The sequence below is a fragment of the Triticum aestivum genome, chromosome 3B (assembly GCF_018294505.1).
Source record: "Triticum aestivum cultivar Chinese Spring chromosome 3B, IWGSC CS RefSeq v2.1, whole genome shotgun sequence".
Classification (NCBI taxonomy): Eukaryota; Viridiplantae; Streptophyta; class Magnoliopsida; order Poales; family Poaceae; genus Triticum; species Triticum aestivum.
In genome coordinates, this window is record NC_057801.1 from 833,501,105 (window position 1) to 833,514,431 (window position 13,327).

General features: G+C 43.2%; 1 non-coding gene across 1 annotated transcript; it reads left to right on the plus strand.

The window, feature by feature from the left end:
* Positions 1 to 408: 408 nt before the first annotated feature.
* TRNAL-UAA (transfer RNA leucine (anticodon UAA)) lies at positions 409 to 492 on the plus strand. The gene has a single exon. It is a non-coding gene; the product is annotated as a tRNA-Leu (tRNA).
* The last annotated feature ends 12,835 nt before the right edge of the window (positions 493 to 13,327 follow it).

Here is a 13,327-nt window from a genome sequence, read left to right on the forward strand (position 1 = left end):
GGCGGCGACTATCATGGCGGAGGCAGTGGAAAGGGCCGACTTCGGCAGGGAAACAATGATGGAACTGCCGAAATGCACATGCTCCAGTTGGTGTTTTTGGGTGGGCTGGGCGTGACAAAATCCTACCTGACAGAGGTCCGGGCGCCCCCAAACCTCTTATGTATTTGGTTCCGATTTATAAGATTTCAGACATCCGGACCAGTCCAAACAAATTTGATGACCCGTGCTGGATGACCAAAAAAAGAAATGTTCTGACAACCCGGATTCAAACATTTAAGGATGATTAGGTGAACCGCGTTTGGAGTTGCCCCGAGCGAACACACCCTGAATGTTTTATTCGTTCAAAACATGGAAACATAAAATTATCGGTCATGGATATGACTAATGATTCAAAACTATAGAAAAGCAGCTGGTTTGCCCGAGTGGTTAAGGGGGAAGACTTAAGATCTTCTGCAGTCAAGCTGCGCGTGGGTTCGAACCCCACAGCCAGCACTCTAATTTTTGTTTTCTCTGTCCTTTTTACGTGTATATATTAAATTAAAAAAAAGGAAGATTGTCCATACCTAGCACATTATCATTTTTTTCTTAGTTGATGTTTCTCTGTTCTTTTTACGTGTATATATTAAATTAAAGGAAGATTGTCCATACTAGCACATTACCGGTCTATTAAAATTTTGACTTTCACATTTTTTTCAAATTCTGGTCCCAGGAGGCAAAAATCTGCTCTCGCAAGCATGCGTGTTTTAGGCTTTTAGCAGACGTACATACTTTTTTCTCCGACAGAAACAAATACTCAGGGTGATATAAGAAGGTCACAGCTAGAGACATCTATCGAGCCAAATCTGCACCCGGGTGAATCGCCGCCGGGATCAAGGGTCGAAGAGAAGGATTTTATGGGAATCCCAACTCGTCATGTCCGAATCATACTCGTCGTCGATGACTGAAGCGAGCTCTAAATACCGATTGTCAGGTTCGAACTACATTAAAACTTAGAGATTTTGGAGGTCGGTGGCAAGAGAATTATGACAATTTTAGATACATCTAAGGGCCAGCGAGAAACGGCGGCTAAGCTTTCCTCAATACAGGCAGAATGAGCTTGAAGGCTCTAGATCTGTGGATTTATAGCTTTACTTTTTTGACTTAAGATCTTCTGCAGTCAAGCTGCGCGTGGGTTCGAACCCCACAGCCAGCACTCTAATTTTTGTTTTCTCTGTCCTTTTTACGTGTATATATTAAATTAAAAAAAAGGAAGATTGTCCATACCTAGCACATTATCATTTTTTTTCTTAGTTGATGTTTCTCTGTTCTTTTTACGTGTATATATTAAATTAAAGGAAGATTGTCCATACTAGCACATTACCGGTCTATTAAAATTTTGACTTTCACATTTTTTTCAAATTCTGGTCCCAGGAGGCAAAAATCTGCTCTCGCAAGCATGCGTGTTTTAGGCTTTTAGCAGACGTACATACTTTTTTCTCCGACAGAAACAAATACTCAGGGTGATATAAGAAGGTCACAGCTAGAGACATCTATCGAGCCAAATCTGCACCCGGGTGAATCGCCGCCGGGATCAAGGGTCGAAGAGAAGGATTTTATGGGAATCCCAACTCGTCATGTCCGAATCATACTCGTCGTCGATGACTGAAGCGAGCTCTAAATACCGATTGTCAGGTTCGAACTACATTAAAACTTAGAGATTTTGGAGGTCGGTGGCAAGAGAATTATGACAATTTTAGATACATCTAAGGGCCAGCGAGAAACGGCGGCTAAGCTTTCCTCAATACAGGCAGAATGAGCTTGAAGGCTCTAGATCTGTGGATTTATAGCTTTACTTTTTTGACTTAAGATCTTCTGCAGTCAAGCTGCGCGTGGGTTCGAACCCCACAGCCAGCACTCTAATTTTTGTTTTCTCTGTCCTTTTTACGTGTATATATTAAATTAAAAAAAAGGAAGATTGTCCATACCTAGCACATTATCATTTTTTTTCTTAGTTGATGTTTCTCTGTTCTTTTTACGTGTATATATTAAATTAAAGGAAGATTGTCCATACTAGCACATTACCGGTCTATTAAAATTTTGACTTTCACATTTTTTTCAAATTCTGGTCCCAGGAGGCAAAAATCTGCTCTCGCAAGCATGCGTGTTTTAGGCTTTTAGCAGACGTACATACTTTTTTCTCCGACAGAAACAAATACTCAGGGTGATATAAGAAGGTCACAGCTAGAGACATCTATCGAGCCAAATCTGCACCCGGGTGAATCGCCGCCGGGATCAAGGGTCGAAGAGAAGGATTTTATGGGAATCCCAACTCGTCATGTCCGAATCATACTCGTCGTCGATGACTGAAGCGAGCTCTAAATACCGATTGTCAGGTTCGAACTACATTAAAACTTAGAGATTTTGGAGGTCGGTGGCAAGAGAATTATGACAATTTTAGATACATCTAAGGGCCAGCGAGAAACGGCGGCTAAGCTTTCCTCAATACAGGCAGAATGAGCTTGAAGGCTCTAGATCTGTGGATTTATAGCTTTACTTTTTTGATTATGAACTAACTGTATCTTTTCGTTCCCATCGAGCTCTAGATCCGGGATCCTTAGTCACTAGGCAAGACCTCTTCCAAAGGCAAGGTATTATGCAGGGTCCGGAATTGCTTAAGAATGGTGTCATTTGGCGGGTGGGTGATGGATCTAGTATTAATATTTGGAGGGATAATTAGTTATCCAGGAGCACTGGCCTTATAATTTCAGCTAAAAGGCATAATACTAGATTTAGGTGGGTCTCTGATTTGTTCTTGAGCGGGAGAAAGGTATGGGATGAAAATTTGAGTAAGTATCTTTTCTATCCCCATGATGCAGAGGAGATTCTTAAGATTCATATTCATGCTTATGTGGATGGGGATTTTATTGCGTGGCACTATGAGAAGAATGGTATATTTTCCGTTAAAAGTGCGTACAATTTAGCGCTTAGGTTGAAGGATAGTCAAGATAAATTGGGTCAATCTAGTGACGATCCATGCGGATAAAGAAGGCTTTGGAATTTAATTTGGAAGGCCAACATCCCTCAGAAGATAAGGATTTTTGCTTGGCGGGCCGCATCCGATAGCTTGGCGGTCCAGACCAATAGAGTTAACCACCATCAGATTACTTCATGTATGTGCTCTATTTGTGGAGTAGAAGATGAAAGCTCTTTTCATGCCCTCGTTACTTGTTCTAAGGCTCGTGCTCTGCGACTGTCCTTGAGAGAATCATGGAATATTCCTGATGAAGAGTGGTTCAAATTCTCGGGACCAGATTGGCTATTGATTTTGTTGGATCATTTGAGCTTGCAATAGCAAGAGCAAATTTAGTTTCTTTTCTGGCGAGCCTGGTACCTGAGAAATGATTTAATTTTTGGAAAGGGGAAGGAATTCCATTGCTGCTTCTGCAATTTTTGTGGTCAACTATTGGTCTTTTTTTACGTCCTGTCACGACACTGTCGAGGTTGTTCCTAGTAACAAAGGTAAAGAAAAAATGGGAGGTGCTACATCAGTTTTCGCAACATCACAAGAACAGGTGAGATGGAAACCTCATCTGGGTTGAGAGTATTAGTACGGCCAATGTGGGGGTGGTTGTGTTGGGGAACGTAGTAATTTCAAAAAAAATTTTACACACACGCAAGATCATGGTGATGGCATAGCAACGAGAGGGGAGAGTATTGTCCACGTACCCTCGTAGACCGTAAGCGAAAGCGTTAGCACAACGAGGTTGATGTAGTCGTACGTCTTCACGATCCGACCGATCCAAGCACCGAACGTACGGCACCTCCGAGTTCAGCACACGTTCAGCTCGATGACGATCCCCGGGCTCCGATCCAGCAAAGCTTCGGGGATGAGTTCCGTCAGCACGACGGCGTGGTGACGATGATGATGTTCTACCGGCGCAGGGCTTCGCCTAAACTCCGCGACGATATGACCGAGGTGGAATATGGTGGAGGGGGGCACCGCACACGGCTAAGGAACGATCCGTAGATCAACTTGTGTGTTCTAGGGTGCCCCCTTGCCCCCGTATATAAAGGAGCCAAGGGGGAGGGGGTGACCGGCCAAGGAGGGCGCGCCAAGGGGGAGTCCTACTCCCACCGGGAGTAGGACTCCCTTCTCTCCTAGTTGGAGTAGGAGAAGGGGGAAGGAGGAGGAAGAGGGGAAGGAAAGGGGGGGGGGGGCGCCGCCCCCTCTCCTTGTCCTATTCGGACTAGGGAGGGGAGGGGGCGCAGCCCACCTCTTGCCTCCTCTACTCTTCTCCCTTAGGGCCCATGAAGGCCCAATAACCCCCGGGAGGGTTCCGGTAACCCCCGGTACTCCGGTAAAATGCCGATTTCACCCGGAACACTTCCGATGTCCAAATATAGGCTTCCAATATATCAATCTTTATGTCTCGACCATTTCTAGACTCCTCGTCATGTCCGATATGACATCCGGGACTCCGAACAAACTTCGGTACATCAAAACTTATAAACTCATAATAAAACTGTCATCGTAACGTTAAGCGTGCGGACCCTACGGGTTCAAGAACTATGTAAACATGACCTAGAACTATTCTCGGTCAATAACCAATAGCGGAACCTGGATGCCCATATTGGTTCCTACATATTCTACGAAGATCTTTATCGGTCAAACCGCATAACAACATACGTTGTTCCCTTTGTCATCGGTATGTTACTTGCCCGAGATTTGATCGTCGGTATCCAATACCTAGTTCAATCTCGTTACCGGCAAGTCTCTTTACTCGTTACGTAGTGCATCATCCCGTAACCAACTCATTGATCACATTGCTTGCAAGGCTTATAGTGATGTGCATTACCGAGAGGGCCCAGAGATACCTCTCCGACAATCGGAGTGACAAAACCTGATCTCGAAATACGCCAACTCAACATGTACCTTCGGAGACACCTGTAGTACTCCTTTATAATCACCCAGTTACGTTGTGACGTTTGGTAGTACCCAAAGTGTTCCTCCGGTAAACGGGAGTTGCATAATCTCATAGTTACAGGAACATGTATAAGTCATGAAGAAAGCAATAGCAATATACTAAACGATCAACTGCTAGGCTAACGGAATGGGTCATGTCATCACATCATTCTCCTAATGATGTGATCCCGTTAATCAAATGACAACACATGTCTATGGTTAGGAAACATAACCATCTTTGATTAATGAGCTAGTCAAGTAGAGGCATACTAGTGACTATATGTATGTCTATGTATTCACACATGTATCATGTTTCCGGTTAATACAATTCTAGTATGAATAATAAACATTTATCATGATATGAGGAAATAAATAATAACTTTATTATTGCCTCTAGGGCATATTTCCTTCAGTCTCCCACTTGCACTAGAGTCAATAATCTAGATTACATAGTAATGATTCTAACACCCATGGATTCTTGGTGCTGATCATGTTTTGCTCGTGAGAGAGGCTTAGTCAATGGGTCTGCAACATTCAGATCCGTATGTATCTTGCAAATTTCTATGTCTCCCACTTGGATTTGGTCCCGGATGGAATTGAAGCGTCTCTTGATGTGCTTGGTCCTCTTGTGAAATCTGGATTCCTTTGCCAAAGCAATTGCACCAGTATTGTCACAGAAGATCTTCATTGGTCCCGATGCACTAGGTATGACACCTAGATCGGAAATGAACTCCTTCATCCAGACTCCTTCATTTGCTTCTTCCGAAGCAGCTATGTACTCCGCTTCACATGTAGATCCCGCCACGACGCTTTGTTTAGAACTGCACCAACTTACAGCTCCACCGTTTAATAAAAACACGTATCCGGTTTGCGATTTAGAATCGTCCGGATTAGTGTCAAAGCTTGCATCGACGTAACCATTTACGACTAGCTCTTTGTCACCTCCATATACGAGAAACATATCCTTAGTCCTTTTCAGGTATTTCAGGATGTTCTTGACCGCTGTCCAGTGATCCACTCCTGGATTACTTTGGCACCTCCCTGCCAAACTTATTGCTAAGCATACGTCAGGTCTGGTACACAGCATTGCATACATGATAGAGCCTATGGCGGAAGCATAGGGAATATCTTTCATTTTCTCTCTATCTTCTGCTGTGGTCGGGCATTGAGTTTGACTCAACTTCACACCTTGAAGCACGGGCAAGAACTCTTTCTTTGCCTGATCCATTTTGAACTTTTTCAAAATTTTATCAAGGTATGTGCTTTGTGAAAGTCCTATTAAGCGTCTTGATCTATCTCTATAGATCTTGATGCCCAATATGTAAGCAGCTTCACCTTGATCTTTCATTGAAAAACTTTTATTCAAGTATCCCTTTATGCTATCCAGAAATTCTATATAATTTCCAATTAACAATATGTCATCTACATATAATATCAGAAATGCTACAGAGCTCCCACTCACTTTCTTGTAAATACAGGCTTCTCCAAAAGTCTGTGTAAAACCATATGCTTTGATCACACTATCAAAGCATTTATTCCAACTCCGAGATGCTTGCACCAGTCCATAAATGGATCGCTGGAGTTTGCACACTTTGTTAGCACCTTTTGGATCAACAAAACCTTCTGGCTGCATCATATACAACTCTTCTTCCAGAAATCCATTCAAGAATGCAGTTTTGACATCCATTTGCCAAATTCCATAATCATGAAATGCAGCAACAGCTAACATGATTCGGACAGACTTAAGCATCGCTACAGGTGAGAAAGTCTCATCGTAGTCAACCCCTTGAACTTGTCGAAAACCTTTTGCAACAAGTCGAGATTTATAGACACTTACATTACCATCAGCGTCAGTCTTCTTCTTAAAGATCCATTTATTATCTATGGCTTGCCGATCATCGAGCAAGTCAACCAAAGTCCATACTTTGTTCTCATACATGGATCCCATCTCAGATTTCATGGCCTCTAGCCATTTTGCGGAATCTAGGCTCATCATCGTTTCCTCATAGTTCGTAGGTTCATCATGGTTAAGTAACATGACTTCCAGAATAGGATTACCGTACCACTCTGGTGCGGATCTTACTCTGGTAGACCTACGAGGTTCAGTAGAAACTTGATCTGAAGTTTCATGATCAATATCATTAGCTTCCTCACTAATTGGTGTAGTTGTCACAGGAACCGGTTCTTGTGATGAACTACTTTCCAACAAGGGAGTAGATACAGTTATCTCATCAAGTTCTACTTTCCTCCCACTCACTTCTTTTGAGAGAAACTCCTTCTCTAGAAAGGATCCAATTTTAGCAACAAAAATCTTGCCCTCAGATCTGTGATAGAAGGTGTACCCAACGGTCTCTTTTGGGTATCCTATGAAGACACATTTCTCCGATTTAGGTTCGAGCTTATCTGGTTGAAGTTTCTTCACATAAGCATCGCAGCCCCAAACTTTAAGAAACGACAACTTTGGTTTCTTGCCAAACCACAGTTCATAAGGCGTCGTCTCAACGGATTTTGATGGTGCCCTATTTAACGTGAATGCGGCCGTCTCTAAAGCATAACCCCAAAACGATAGCGGTAAATAAGTAAGAGACATCATAGATCGCACCATATCTAGTAAAGTACGATTACAACGTTCGGACACACCATTTCGTTGTGGTGTTCCGGGTGGCGTGAGTTGCGAAACTATTCCGCATTGTTTCAAATGTAAACCAAACTCGTAACTTAAATATTCTCCTCCACGATCAGATCATAGAAATTTTATTTTCTTGTTACAATGATTTTCCACTTCACTCTGAAATTCTTTGAACTTTTCAAATGTTTCAGACTTGTGTTTCATCAAGTAGATATACCCATATCTGCTTAAGTCATATGTGAAAGTGAGAAAATAACGATACCCGCCGCGAGCCTCAACATTCATTGGACCACAAACATCAGTATGTATGATTTCCAACAAATCAGTTGCTCGCTCCATAGTTCCGGAGAACGGCGTTTTAGTCATCTTGCCCATAAGGCACGGTTCGCAAGTACCAAGTGATTCATAATCAAGTGATTCCAAAAGCCCATCAGTATGGAGTTTCTTCATGCGCTTTACACCGATATGACCTAAACGGCAGTGCCATAAATAAGTTGCACTATCATTATTAACTCTGCATCTTTTGGTTTCAACACTATGAATATGTGTATCACTACTATTGAGATTCAATAAAAATAGACCACTTTTCAAGGGTGCATGACCATAAAAGATATTACTCATATAAATAGAACAGCCATTATTCTCTGATTTAAATGAATAACCGTCTCGCATCAAACAAGATCCAGATATAATGTTCATGCTTAACGCTGGCACCAAATAACAATTATTTAGGTCTAAAACTAATCCTGATGGTAGATGTAGAGGTAGCGTGCCGACCGCGATCACATCGACTTTGGAACCATTTCCCACGCGCATCGTCACCTCGTCTTTAGCCAATCTTCGCTTAATCCGTAGTCCCTGTTTCAAGTTGCAAATATTAGCAACAGAACCAGTATCAAATACCCAGGTACTACTGCGAGCATTAGTAAGGTACACATCAATAACATGTATATCACATATACCTTTGTTCACTTTGCCATCTTATCCGCCAAATACTTGGGGCAGTTCCGCTTCCAGTGTCCAGTCTGCTTGCAGTAGAAGCACTCAGTTTTAGGCTTTGGTCCAGACTTGGGTTTCTTCTCTTGAGCAGCAACTTGTTTGCTGTTCTTCTTGAAGTTCCCCTTCTTCTTCCCTTTGCCCTTTTTCTTGAAACTGGTGGTCTTGTTAACCATCAACACTTGATGCTCCTTCTTGATTTCTACCTCCGCGGCTTTTAGCATTGCGAAGAGCTCAGGAATAGTCTTGTCCATCCCTTGCATATTATAGTTCATCACGAAGCTCTTGTAGCTTGGTGGCAGTGATTGGAGAATTCTGTCAATGACACTATCATCAGGAAGATTAACTCCGAGTTGAATCAAGTGATTATTATACCCAGACATTTTGAGTATGTGTTCACTGACAGAACTATTCTCCTCCATCTTGCAGCTATAGAACTTATTGGAGACTTCATATCTCTAAATCCGGGCATTTGCTTGAAATATTAACTTCAACTCCTGGAACATCTCATATGCTCCATGACGTTCGAAACATCGTTGAAGACCCGGTTCTAAGCCGTAAAGCATGGCACACTGAACTATCGAGTAGTCATCAGATTTGCTCTGCTAGACGTTCTTAACCTCGTCAGTTGCATCAGCAGCAGGCCTGGCACCCAGCGGTGCTTCCAGGACGTAATTCTTCTGTGCGGCAATGAGGATAATCCTCAGGTTACGGACCCAGTCTGTGTAATTGCTACCATCATCTTTCAACTTTTCTTTCTCAAGGAACGCATTAAAATTCAACGGAACAACAGCATGAGTCATCTATCTACAACAAACATAGACAAGCAAAATACTATCAGGTACTAAGTTCATGATAAATTTAAGTTCAATTAATCATATTACTAAAGAACTCCCACTTAGACAGACATCTCTCTAGTCATCTAAGTGATCACGTGATCCAAATCAACTAAACCATGTCCGATCATCATGTGAGATGGAGTAGTTTCAATGGTGAACATCAATATGTTGATCATATCTACTATATGATTCACGCTCGATCTTTCGGTCTCCGTGTTCCGAGGCCATATCTCTATATGCTAGGCTCGTCAAGTTTAACCCGAGTATTCCGCGTGTGCAACTGTTTTGCACCCGTTGTATTTGAACGTAGAGCCTATCACACCCGATCATCACGTGGTGTCTCAGCACGAAGAACTTTCGCAACGGTGCATACTCAGGGAGAACACTTCTTGATAATTAGTGAGAGATCATCTTAAAATGCTACCATCAATCAAAGCAAGATAAGATGCATAAAGGATAAACATCACATGCAATCAATATAAGTGATATGATATGGCCATCATCATCTTGTGCTTGTGATCTCCATCTTTGAAGCACTATCATGATCACCATCATCACCGGCGCGACACCTTGGTCTCCATCGTAGCATCATTGTCGTTACGCCATCTATTGCTTCTACGACTATCGCTACCGCTTAGTGATAAAGTAAAGAAATTACAGGGCGTTTGCATTTCATACAATAAAGCGACAACCATATGGCTCCTGCTAGTTGCCGATAACTTCGGTTACAAAACATGATCATCTCATACAATAAAATATAGCATCACGTCTTGACCATATCACATCACAGCATGCCCTGCAAAAACAAGTTAGACGTCCTCTACTTTGTTGTTGCAAATTTTACGTGGCTGCTACGGGGTTAGCAAGAACCGTTCTTACCTACGCATCAAAACCACAACGATAGTTCGTCAAGTTAGTCCTGTTTTAACCTTCGCAAGGACCGGGCGTAGCCACACTCGGTTCAGCTAAAGTGAGAGAGACAGACACCCGCCAGTCACCTTTAAGCACGAGTGCTCGTAACGGTGAAACCAGTCTCGCGTAAGCGTACCCGTAATGTCGGTCCGAGCCACTTCATCTCATAATACCGCTGAGCCAAAGTATGACATGCTGGTAAGCAGTATGACTTGTATCGCCCACAACTCACTTGTGTTCTACTCGTGCATATGACATCTACGCATAAAACCAGGCTCGGATGCCACTGTTGGGGAACGTAGTAATTTCAAAAAAAATCCTACGCACACGCAAGATCATGGTGATGGCATAGCAACGAGAGGGGAGAGTGTTGTCCACGTACCCTCGTAGACCGTAAGCGGAAGCGTTAGCACAATGCGGTTGATGTAGTCATACGTCTTCACGATCCGACCGATCCAAGCACCGAACATACGGCACCTCCGAGTTCAGCACACGTTCAGCTCGATGACGATCCCCGGGCTCCGATCCAGCAAAGCTTCGGGGATGAGTTCCGTCAGCACGACGGCATGGTGACGATGATGATGTTCTACCGGCGCAGGGATTCGCCTAAACTCCGCGACGATATGACCGAGGTGGAATATGGTGGAGGGGGGCACCGCACACGGCTAAGGAACGATCCGTAGATCAACTTGTGTGTTCTAGGGTGCCCCCTTTCCCCCGTATATAAAGGAGCCAAGTGGGAGGGGGCGGCCGGCCAAGGAGGGCGCGCCAAGGGGGAGTCCTACTCCCACCGGGAGTAGGACTCCCTTCTTTCCTAGTTGGAGTAGGAGAAGGGGGAAGGTGGAGGAAGAGGGGAAGGAAAGGGGGGGCGCCGCCCCCCTCTCCTTGTCCTATTCAGACTAGGGAGGGGAGGGGGCGCAGCCCACCTCTTGCCTCCTCTCCTCTTCTCCCTTAGGGCCCATGAAGGCCCAATAACCCCCGGGAGGGTTCCGGTAACCCCCGGTACTCCGGTAAAATGCCGATTTCACCCAGAACACTTCCGATGTCCAAACATAGGCTTCCAATATATCAATCTTTATGTCTCGACCATTTCGAGACTCCTCGTCATGTCTGTGATCACATCCGGGACTCCGAACAAACTTAGGTACATCAAAACTTATAAACTCATAATAAAACTGTCATCGTAACGTTAAGCGTGCGGACCCTACGGGTTCGAGAACTATGTAGACATGACCTAGAACTATTCTCGGTCAATAACCAATAGCGGAACCTGGATGCCCATATTGGTTCCTACATATTCTACGAAGATCTTTATCGGTCAAACCGCATAACAACATACGTTGTTCCCTTTGTCATCGGTATGTTACTTGCCCGAGATTTGATCGTCGGTATCCAATACCTAGTTCAATCTCGTTACTGGCAAGTCTCTTTACTCGTTACGTAATGCATCATCCCATAACCAACTCATTGATCACATTGCTTGCAAGGCTTATAGTGATGTGCATTACCGAGAGGGCCCAGAGATACCTCTCCGACAATCGGAGTGACAAAACCTAATCTCGAAATACGCCAACTCAACATGTACCTTCAGAGTCACCTGTAGTACTCCTTTATAATCACCCAGTTACGTTGTGACGTTTGGTAGTACCCAAAGTGTTCCTCCGGTAAACGGGAGTTGCATAATCTCATAGTTACAGGAACATGTATAAGTCATGAAGAAAGCAATAGCAATATACTAAACGATCAACTGCTAGTCTAACGGAATGGGTCATGTCAATCACATCATGCTCCTAATGATGTGATCCCGTTAATCAAATGACAACACATGTCTATGGTTAGGAAACATAACCATCTTTGATTAATGAGCTAGTCAAGTAGAGGCATACTAGTGACTATATGTATGTCTATGTATTCACACATGTATCATGTTTCCGGTTAATACAATTCTAGCATGAATAATAAACATTTATCATGATATGAGGAAATAAATAATAACTTTATTATTGCCTCTAGGGCATATTTCCTTCAGGTTGTTCGGAACTCATCTGGTGAAGTTATTATTTCTTCGTGGGACTTTCAGGGTCAGTGTTACAGCGTGAATGAAGCTGAGCTGCGTGCTTGCCTAGTAGGCCTTTATATTTGTATTACTCTTCATCAGTCCATTATTTTGGAGACTAGTTGTGCTTTTGTCCGTTCTTTCCTTGCAAAAGAGAATCTTGATAGGTCTCCGCTCGTTGATCTGAAGAAAGAAGCCTTGAGTATATCGAGGATGCTCAAGAATTGTAAAATTGTAAAAATTAACCGGCAGGACAATAAGGTGGCTCACAAAATTGCGAAGTTTAGCTTTATAAGTAAATCGGATGGGATTCTTCTTAATAGTGTTCCACCCTGCGTGGCGAATTTTGTAATGAACGATTGTAATAACGTAATTCATTAATTATTTAATTAACTAATATATGGGTTTTTTCAAAAAAAAGTCCCTTAACGCAGGACTCTTCTAAACGCTATAGCGTGCTTACCTACCCCCCCCCCCACCCCCCTCCCCACCCATTTCAGGGCGGGGCTCACTAACCAATCATAAGCCTGCAAATCTTTGTCCCCGTAATATCCATAAAAATCTGTCCGTAGATATAGCATTACTCATAATTGCATGCCAAACAAGTAGGCAAATTTCCATGCACAGACACATGTATAATTTCATAGTGAGATATTTTAAATATTTATAATAACAAGCAATTTGAATATAGTTGCAGGACACATAATCCCAATAGATATTAACTGGAGCCGATCGTTGAACTCGTCAACACATTGGCATGAATATTCTTTTTCCCCCGTACATCGCTGCCATCTCCCTCTTCCCCAAGCTTTCACCTATACTCGTGATCCCCTTTCCGTGATCCCCCCGATCTAGGGTTATGACAAGCACGTGAGGCACTAGCACGCGTGATGTTTTCTAGTACGAGCTTTTCTTCTCCTATTCTTTGACACCCTCCAAATAAAGCAGGGCGA